Raw genomic sequence first — 11,950 nt, 5'->3', positions numbered from 1 at the left:
ATATGTCAAACCAAGGTCGAGTCACGTGTGAAACTTGTGTATTGGTTATATTCACTACTCAATCAGAGTATTAGGTTGCAAATAAACACATTCAAAAGATACCTTCAGTATCACGTGATAGCTAATGAATTATTAATGAGCAAATAAAGTAAACATTGTGCTCTCCATTGTTCAATGTACCTTTACGCAAATCAACTGGACTTCGACGACCATGAGATTAATGAATGTTGTGTTGGCTTTTGTAATAATAACTTTATTTGACATTATTCATTTTAAATAGAACATAGTCAAATGCTATTCTAAGAAAAAAAGAAAGGATGAAAATAAATAAACTGATGACACTGGTTTAGAAAATGGCACTACCGTTATTGTAAATCATGGTTATCTATTGGTTTGATTAGTTATTAATAGTAATACGCATACAAAGTGAATACTTTTTGAATATTCGCCTAAATATGCTTGGATAATACTCGCACTGTCTGTAGTATTTGGTCATTATTGACTCCCTTCGTCTGTTTTTTTATAGCTTCCTAAGCAGAATGTTCGTTAAAAAAGATGGCCGGTTTTCCGTTATTAACTGCCAGTTCTATATGTATATTGCCCATAAAATATATAAACTTTGCTTGTTATCTAACATATTGAAATGATGATTTGAGGTTTGTGCTGACTGTGCCTCATTCTTGCTTCTTTGTGCTGTGGACAATCAGAAAGTGAAATTCATCCTCAACCTTATTAGTACCACACCTTTCACACATTCTATCATCCGCTTTTATTTTGGTCTTCTGTGACGAACTTTCTCTATCATTAAATTATGATCACTAATTCTGAGTTTGCATATATATTTTCTATAAATTGGATTTTTGTCAAGTACTGCTCTGTTTGCAATTCTTTTTTGAATTTACTGTATTTTCTCAATTTATTATTTTTCTCAGATTTAGAGAAATTAATGAAAATTAATTGCACTACTCCACAAATCTTGCTTCTATTTGATCACTTATGTGATGTATGCTTTTCTTGGTCTCTGTTCAGAAATTATTAATTTCACTTTCGCCTATTATTTCTTGTATTGATTTTTTCCATTGTGATTATACAAAAATATTACAGGAAATTACATTTACTAGTTTGTTCATTTTTGTTACATATTTTATACCAATATCTGACCATCATTTTTTAAATGAGAGCTGAGATTGGATGTCTGCCCAATTCCCTACGAACTGATAGGTTTGCTGTCTTGTTAACTTGTAGAAGCATTTTACACAATTTTAAATTTAATTTTTCTATGTATGTTTTATCTGTATAATTCTATGAACTGAACTTCGTATTGGGATTATTACATGGTCAATAATGTTGATCCAAGTTGCTATGATATTGTTAAATGCTTTTAATGTTTTCTTATACAAATGTTCTTTTGCTAGATCAAACTTTCCACTTGGTTTAAATTCTATTTATATTAGTTTCCTAATAGTTATGATTTGTAACTATATCTAGTTCTTCATTTTCATAACAAACACTATACTTATGATTTAATAATTTTCCATTTTTACCTCCGCTGTCATCGCAGATGACCCAGTGGAGCTATTAGTATGGGGGTCTCTTCGGCGTCGTCCGTCCCGCGTCAGGCGTTTTTCTTTACCAATTACTTGACCAATTACATTCATATTTGTACCAAAGTACTTGGGGGTGGTTCTCTGTCAGATTTGTTAAATTCGTGTAAAAATATGCAAATTTGGATTTGTAGTGAATATTTTTGTAATTTTTTGTAATTTTATTTATTTTCGACAACTATAAAAGACACTATAAAAGTTCATAATTGCAACTGCAAGAAACTGTAACTCAAGTGCAATGTTCTCTAAATGAGTGACTATGCATATTACAACCACAATGCCACTTTACTGATTCTTGTTCCATGATAATGAAGACAGCGGAGCTATTTCGACCGTTGGGTCGCTTGTTATTAAAAATCATAATTTTTGTTTTAGACTTTTAGGTTTCACATACTGCAGTAGGATGCCAACTTATTGAACCAATTTTGTAAACTTTCTTCAATTTCTGACACAAAGACAACGTCATAAGCTACTAATTGATTTGTTGTTCAACTTGACTGGTTTACATGACTTATCTAGTTGATAAATTACTTAGGAATAAATTGAAGAGTATTGGGCTGATGTTACAATCCTGTCGTACACCTCTGAGTGATATGAAATCCTTAGTCATTCCATTGTTTCATTTAATATTGTATCTCACATTCTTAGTAGTATTTACGGTAATATAACGGACATTATAACTTGAATTTATGGTTATAACCACACACATGTTGGCCAGGCCCTTATATACACATCAAATCTAAAGTGTGCAGTATATATTTTGCGTATATTAAACATGAAAGGTCACATCTGCATAGCAGGTAAATGTACGTGTAAACGACCGTTTTATTCCGTGCTAAATATAGCATGGTTCACGTGCATCAAAGCTTGTTTGCCGCATACTAGTAATTGGTTCGGTATGCTGAGTGCTACTCGTGGTGAATGTCCTTACATATCACTGGGAAGCGGTCTAGCGATTACAACTTTAGTTTACACAATGTGATCACCGAAAATAAACATTATAGAATGGGTATGGTAAAAATGTTGATATACAAGCATGTTTCACGCAAAGAGCTGTTTACAGAAGAATGTTTATTCGGGAGCAAATGTTAATTGGCTAGGTCGGCACATGGATTAGTACACGTACACATATTGTATGTACTTGATTGACACATACAAATGAAAAGAAATACAGAGAAGTGACGCAAAATGTATTTATTGGTTAGTGATAATTTGGTAAACCAGTCTGGTACGATAATTGCGTAGGCTTGACGGGTAGAGTGAATAAAATAGATAAAAGTGTTACACAGTTAGAGGGGTTGAAGGTTGGTAATTTTTGTACCTGAAACATTGGTATTCAATTAGACCCTTGCTGTGAACTCATCATGTGATATATTTATTAGTGAAGATGTGTTAACTGGGTGATGCACTCTACACTGTCATCATAGGATAACACCTCGATCCGATAAACTCGTAATCTCGGTATAATTTTAAAAAATGGAGAAAAACACGCCATCGAACAGAATCAAACACTTCGATCAAGAGGGACATTGTCAAGAAAATGAATGATATGACAGCATTTATCAAGTATATCATGTCACTTCCATGTGGTAAAGCATATCAAATACACATTACAGTAAGCCAATTAGTCCGTGCACATAGATTGCACGATTGACATCATTGATGAAAAGTAAAAAGTTAGAGGCGCTATGTTAAATTCTCGCAAGCTTAGCTTATCATCACATGCAATACTTTGTTTCCGCTGTTTATATTTTCTATTTCTTACGGTTTATATACAAGCCACGGAGTCTACTATAATGACTCTAAAATCAGTGGCTATGTTACCAGTTACCCGCTAATATATCCATAAGCATATTCTGTAATTGCATGAGACTAAACTGTAACAAGTATGCATGGAACGGCGAACAAAGTTTTGAGAGAGTGGAGAAACTATGCTTCCGCACCTAAATTTAAATTAGTCTGACAAGCCTTTTACATTATTAGGTGTAAATTTTGACGTGGATTTAATTCTGTGTGAGAAAATTAATTTTGATGATAAAGCCTTGCAAGTTAAGTCACTCCTGTCAAACTGGGCTTGGAGACCTTTGACATTATGTGGCAAGGTGACAGTAGTGAAGACATTAGCGTTGTCAAAAATGGTACACATATTATCTGTGTTACCTCCTATGCCAGAAAAACAGACAAAGTCTATTGTGGACGCTTTTTATGAATTCATTTGGAATAAAAAACAAGACAAAATTAAAAGTCTTCGTTTGTGTTGTGAATACCACAACGGCGGTTTGAGCCTAACACATTTACCATCTTTTATCGAATCGCCTCATGTCTCCTGGGTAGATAAGCTGTTATCTAGCCAACATGACGAAAGTGGCCGGAAACGGCTATTTCAAGCTTATACTTATATGGATTGCTCTTGTTTTAAAGTTTTCAGTCAGAAACAAGCCGCCGACTTTGCTGAAAAAAGGTTAAAGTCAAACCCTTTTTGGTACCATGCTTTTCTGAGTTGGTCTAAACAATTACATGTACAATCCCTTACTCAAAGCAATGCATTTGGTTTAACCCAGATATCTTAATTAATAAGCGAACTATTTTCTATTGAGGTTGGTACCAGAGTGGTATTGTATTTCTATCGGATGTAATGGATGATAGTGGCAATTTCTTCACCTTTAAACCTTTCTCAGACAAATATAACATATCATCAAATCAATTTTTAAAGTATTTTGGTTTTATTGATGCTATTCCTGGAAATTGGTTAGTTTCCTTGAATAGCAGAGATAATGAAAATGGAGCTACCCTTATCCATATTAAAAGAGCTTACTCAGAAATCGTAGAGAGAGTAAATAGGTTAAACCTAAAAACTCAAACCTGTGTTGAAAAGTGGGAGAGGTTATTTGGCACAAACCTAAATTTTGAATATTATTTCAAACTACCTTTCCTTATTACTGATGATGTGTCACTCAGAAATTTTCAATACAGACTGATTAATAGAATTACCACTACAAACAGGTTTTTAAAAATACGTAATATAGTTGATACTGATAAATGTACTTTTTGTAACAATTTTCCTGAAACACTGCTTCATTTGTTCTATAATTGTATGTATGTTTCCTCAGGGCGTCACGATCTTGAATCGACCCTTGACGATAATTGTAATATTTCGGTAAATTTTTCATCAAATAATTTTTCATCTAATTTAAATTCAGACTACATTCTTTGTTTAAATTACCTTTTACTGCTGATGAGAAAATATATTTTCAATTGTAGGTACAAGAATGTAAAGCCATCTTTTGTAAATTAATTTAATTATTTAGCATAGAAAATAGATATGTACAAAATAAGGATATACAATGTAAAATCAAAGTCTTTCAGATTATTTTTATTAGATCAGCTATTGTGAACATATGTTTTTTGTTTTTTGTTTAGTTTTTTTCCATTATTTTTTCTGTGTGTGTCTTGTATTTTTTATTATATGGTGAAATAATAATAAATAAATAAAAAAAAAAAAAAAAAGTTTTGAGAGAGTGCTCACAAATTACGTATTCACTTCCGTGTATTAGCTGCGAAATCGATATATAGGATAAACTGACAATTGCAGACGTTTTTGCCACGGGATTGGAACAATCTATTTATTAAATCTGATATATGAATATATATATCGTTCGGTCACTTGAAATACCAAGATCACTCGGAAATATCATAAAATAGTAATACCTCCATTTTTATAAAAAACAACAACAAACAACGTGAAGTTCAATATTCATTGTTGTAGACCGGAGAAAAAATATTCGAGGCGCGTAAATGAGAATAGGTTTGGCTTACTTGGCCATTTTGAATATTACCTCATACCACCAACATAACCAAAACCCCTAAATTATACGGGCCTCTGATAACCTACCTCAACCCTAACGCTATTTTCTCACCCCAAACTGTATTAAGTACTGCACTCGTAACTCCTGGAATTAAAAATGGCGTTCCTGTGACAGAACTATTACACACCCTTTAACACCTAAACGTCGGTAAGTGTCATCACGTAAGTTGAAATTGAACATCATTTGATATTTTCACCACTTATTCGAGTTATTCGAGTCGGTTTGACCAAATAATTGGTAAATTAAGATGCAGCTGAAAAGGTCACCTTGAAAACCGGCCATCTTTTTAACGAACATTCTGCTTAGGAAGCTATAAAAAAAATAGACGAAGGGAGTCAATAATGACCAAATACTACAGACAGTGCGAGTAATATCCAAGCATATTTAGGCGTATATTCAAAAAGTATTCACTTTGTATGCGTATTACTATTAATAACTAATCAAACCAATAGATAACCATGATTTACAATTACTGTCATTCGATGCTCGACAATAAAATCGTGCCTTATTTGGTTTCAAGCTAAATTTAGTGCGTCAAGTAGCATATGGCTGATATATAACATCTATTTATATTCCATATAACATTGCGGACGCTTGATGTCTCGCGGCTTGTAATAAATTTGTGATTTACGAGAGCTATTTATCTCGCCTGGGACCAGTTATGTGAGAAAAGAATGCTAGTTGCATCAATGGGATGGCAGTCTTGCTGACAATTTCAATATATTATATAATTATCACAATAATATATTAGATAAGCTTGACTGACTGACTGACTGTTCAACAGTTTTGTTTTGCACTTGAATAATCATCATTTTGCAAAGCAAAAGTGTAAAATGAAAATAGACAAGATCAACGAGGGCACTGTAAACGAGGTCACTCTGGCGTGAAGGAAGGAATTCGATGTTAACCGATTATGTTGGAACGTCTGTTGTCAATTAGGAAAGGGGAATATCGACGATAGCACTGTACATTGAGTAGAATTAAGGTCACATCGAGTTGTTTGTAAATACAGAGTACTGGTTTTCCTACCTACAAGTATTTGTCTGCATGGGGTCTATAATATTGGTATTCTGCATAACTGGCAATCTTTCGACAAATTTCAAACATCTGTTATCAGCAATAAATTTCGACATCTTTTCTATGTACGCGGCGAGCCAATATTAATTATGTATGACAGTTTAAATACATATCTAATTACCCCAACGTCATGGTATTTCTCAAATCCATCTTGTACAACGTTGATACTTGCAGACTACACTACAAACAATATGACACCAGCATAAATTAATAGAATAAAGGTACATGTTACAATCTCCATACAATAAATGTGGTGTCCCTTGGCAACTAAATGGGCAATTATGAGAGATTAGCAATTTATCTTTTAAATCTCACTTATTTAGAACTGTGTATCGTTGTTATTAATACTCGTTTAAATGCATATTTTAATGGTCATACTTGTTCGCTAGTTTGTAATCTTGGACAGGATTTAAGTCTATGCTACGGAGTGGATTTTAATGACCACTCTAGCACATCATAGAACAACACCTTAAATCAAGGGTCCTACACGAACGAACGAATCTTAGTGGTATCTGAAGAACAATAAATCATTTTACCACTTCAGAACCACATTCCGTTAGATAATCAGATATGCCCCAGTTTAGTTGAACTATGCAGGTTTAGGTATTTTATAATCAACTAATATGATATTAGCAATTACTTGATGTATCATGTTCCCGATGAAATCCTTTACTAAATCTATAGTTTGTTTCTCTGTTTGTTTTACTGGTTAGTGCAACTTATCGCATTCTCACATTTTAAATAGATCTAGCAAATGGGGTAATATCTGTCGACGAATAAATGTGATTTAAACCATGCTGCAAATCACACGTATTGTACGTATGCTGGTGAAAAATAAAAATAGATGTTTTGAGGCAAAATAAGACTTATTATTATCCTCTCCCGCTGGTGATGTCAGCCCTCTTAAAGGCTTAACATAGATTATAGTTGGATGCTTTAGAAAAAATAATATGCTTCCAAGGTAACCTCGTAATATAGTTTGATGATGCGTGTCAAAAAGTCAAAGCTACTAAATTATATAGCTTGTTCATATGTTGAAAATAATGACTCATTTACAATTCAGAGACTCCATTATATGATTTATTATTAAGGAAGTTTTCAAATGTAGAAAATGTATGTAAATAAGTGGTATGTTATGTATTAAAAATGCAATATATAAGAAATCATGAAATTTAAAAATCTTTTATTTTATATGGCATACTAAGAACCGAACTGAAGTATCATGTATTGTGTACAATGAAATATTGATAATAAGTACATTAAATGGTCTAGTCGTTCAATGAAAATGCAAAACATTAATACGTATATGCAACGATTGTTGTTATACAATGTTATACAATGATGTTATTTTATGTCAATCGCAACTTGAGTATTTCTATAACTCAGATTGTAAATTGTCTTTGGACATATTGAAGTGTTCTGCGTAAGTCTCGAGCTGGCTTTTACACAAGATTGACTGCTTGTGAGAATTGTTTAATTATGGCAGCCATGTCTATTGACATGTTGAGAACAGCAATTACTGGAAAAGGGTTCTTCCAGATGTTTCCAATGTACCAGGTTTTTAATTTTTTTATGATCTGGATCTCGAAATAAAAACTGTTATTACACATAACAACAAGACCATACAATAAATTATAATAAACCACTAATGTGCTACAGGAATAACGAATTCGGTCACTGATAGATCATAACTCAACATGTTTATCGTTTATAATTTGGTTCCCATGGCAATTATATATCTTAAACTCGAGTTAAAACATTGCATTTTGGTGTGGGCTATTATATTACAAACAACATTATTTTCTTAGGGCCTGCAACAATTCAAAAACGTCCCAGATCAGCGAAAACAATCAAACTGCAATGACTCGTTCTCGTCAAATGTGCTCTGAAACTGATAAAATTAAATAAAATTGAAACCGTTGTCCATTAGTAAATATGGATAAATTGATTTATTCAACAAATACGTCTGGAGTATTTGGTCTAAGTACACGCCTAACATGAACGAAAACTTGCCCATAACCCGACAATTAATCAGTATCCCAATAAATTGGCCGGATTAACCGACTCAACTAACCATTCTTTAATTATAGTAACACATTCATAATATATATATACATATGGTCGTTTGGTAACAAGATATATACACATATAATCTCGTGAGACACTTATGCTGAGATTTGTAGTGCCAGGCGAAACAAAGCAGGTCAGTCTGTAACGTGCATGACTTGGTATCACACTATATCTGAACGGCTATCTACTCAATCATTTACGCAACATTTTTTGACTCGTATATTATGACCAAGCCATACATATGCCTATAATTTATGAACTAAATAATTAATCACTGTTTGAGAGCTGGTTGAGTAAAACCTCATAGAAAACTAATCACACAAAAACAAATCATGGACTAATTTACTTTATGACGTATGGTCAACTAAGCTGGCAGTATACACAAGAGGAATGTGCTGCTGGCTACCATTGATGACGATTAAGTTTGTTTAATTTGGTAAACTTCCAAAACCGCCAAATAATAACAGTCCCAAAATAGAGTACGAGTTCACCACCATATGTGCGGACACATTGATTTGTTCATAGACTGAGTAAAACTACTAGTTTAGTTTTATTGTGTCAACAAATGGGACCCAGAAAAAACCAATACACGAGCCATTTTCTTAACCATCATTGTATTAATTGATATAACCATAATGCAAGAAGGAACACACGCACAACATCGATAGAATGAAGCATAATTTGTATAAGCGTGACTTATCTTCGATTTATGATGTATAGTCTGCTTTATTTTTGGTATATTAAATCATATTGCTAAGTTTGGGTACGTTATGTATGTATGTAACACGTACACAGCATACTATTTAACCCCGAAATCAGTTATCATGGAACATCCATATGGCTTCTCTGAGTTTTATAAAACATCCCATCATATTTAACGTTTAAATTCATGTCTCATGCAAATGTTCATTGAAGTACACGCATCATCCATCATGATTTTTTTTCATTCCATGTCACTGCGTGAAATATGTGAAGACCTGTCCATGAACCACAGCCTCATAACACTAATACAATCAACGGGTAGTATGTGAGCTGACAGTTCACGGACAAATCTTTGTAACTAAGAACTTGGCTGGAGTGGAACATGATTGCACGCGGTGATCTTTAAAGTGACACATGTTTCTCATTAATTGCAAGTGTCATGAGGTAATAAATAGATGATAACATCCACTCTGTGCAAATCACCAGTGTAATATAAACTAACGTCTCTGTGTTTTGTCATATGTGGTATTCAGAACCAGCATGAGAGTTTTCAATCTATCAATCATTATTCGGACCACATGCTTTTCGGGGATTTGTACAGATTCAGATATCGCACATACACGAGTATCTCCCTATGTTACATTCATTAGTTGTGTCGTTCGTGTTATATATGTTTACGTCCTGTCTTCAAAAATCAATTTATTGTATCTTAACGTGTTGTGGTTTGTTCAATATTTTTGTTTCATAACGAGATCAAGTCGTATTCAGGGTCACATGCCCCAAACGATAAATAGGGTTGTTCATGTGCAGATTGGTGAATGACGGTGACACCTATAATTTCACCGGCTACCCAAATTACAGGCACCATTTACTATGCTATGCCTGACATATTATTTCAGTAATTTTTATGCACGTCTTTACAAGTTGAGTAACGACGATGACATGCTATGAGACGTCAAATTGAACAGATGTGACAGATGCCAGTCGTATTTGATAGATGTTGTGAACACCATATTAAAGAATAGTGACCTTCTATCTTAACATCAAATTGGCGTGGTAGGGGGCAACAAATGAACGGCAACCGATACGGGCGAAAAGAGCCGTTAAATGGATAAATATCATTGTTGTTGATAATAAGTACCCTGGGTAATGTCACCGCTATAAATATACACCATCACGTCTAGAATAAAAATCCATGTATATTTATTTTCTAATACGTTACAATATCCAGACAATTTATGAGAATAAGGCTGCCACATGCTAAACACATTTCGGTCTTTGAACGATTCTTATCTTTGGTGAATACCACAATGCATTGCAAATGTACGTGGGCGATTCTATACAAGACAGACGTCAAACGTCAAGGCAAGCACACTTTATAACGAATGTAGGTTGTTTTGGCCAAGTTTAGTGCACGTTTGCAAGTACTCAAATATCATAAAGCTGTTTAAAATATTCATTGCGTGTATATCACACCCTACAGGCAGGAAAATCATGAACTCAATATTCAGAATTTTGAGTATATTTATATTCGATGGTACGTACGACTAGAGAGCCTAATATACTTGTACCTGGGGTTAAATAATTATCTGTTTTAGATAAATAAATGATACCGCTTTGTTGAAAATATTCACAAAATGAATTACAAATAGTAAGTAAGTACACATTTTTTTTTGACATATTCGTATTAACATAAGGCCTTTGATTTCTGGATCTATGTCTTTGAGTTTTTGTTTTGTACAAACACAATTTATTCTCATGCTGTGTGCAACTCACATGTAAGCTGACTGTGGTTCCAAGAGCTTCCTCGTTAGATTGCTTCCAAACTGCTTGACTCTTGACCCATGCTAGCGCCGAGATGGCTCCAGGACACCTTGATGTGACTTTAGACTCTATCGGATTTTTTTACAGTTTGGAACTCGATCGCTACCAATTACCAGGCGACAAATTACGAATACAACCTCTCTACCGCTACTCTATGTTGCTGAAATTCTCCAACTATTCTCTATAACAATCGGAAGAGTTTTGTACAGTTTATGCGAAATCGTATCCAGTAGTATAAAATAAAGCAAGTTATGCAAACATCAAAATGCACCCATACAACTTTATGGTGATCAGTTAAAGGTATATAAATATAAAAAGTAAAACAAAGACACGTAAAAAGATGTGAGTATTTATTGACTCATATAGTGATATAGAAACAGTGCCTAACAGCCTTGGTAAAGGAAATGTTGTAATAGTTCAAACCATAGTTCTCTCTTGAGCCTCTCACGGGCAACTTTTGAAATCTTGTCATATACATGACATGTATGTCACTGAGGGCGCTCTGATTTCAATGAGCCTAAACATTCTCGAATCAATGAAGGGTCTCTTATTAAATTGTTCCCCTTATGAGGGCGTTTTGTTATTTTAAGTGTGGAGTTGTGCGCTTCTGTGATAAGACTGTAACGTAAAATATCTGTTTTTCCAGTGGTTTCAAACGTTTTGGAAAATCACATTCTGATTATGGCCTTTTGGCAGCAGCGTCGTCAGGTTTGAGACAATAACATCCATGTGAGACTGCCTTCAGTAGACTTAATTATCATTATATCAATGTCAAAGCTATTACTTTGCTTACCTAATACTTTGTTG

Source organism: Saccoglossus kowalevskii, chromosome 2 (genome assembly GCF_978046115.1).
Source record: "Saccoglossus kowalevskii chromosome 2, keSacKowa6.1, whole genome shotgun sequence".
NCBI lineage: Eukaryota > Metazoa > Hemichordata > Enteropneusta > Harrimaniidae > Saccoglossus > Saccoglossus kowalevskii.
The sequence above is the reverse complement of the archived record's forward strand: the minus strand, read 5'-3'. Positions refer to the sequence as shown.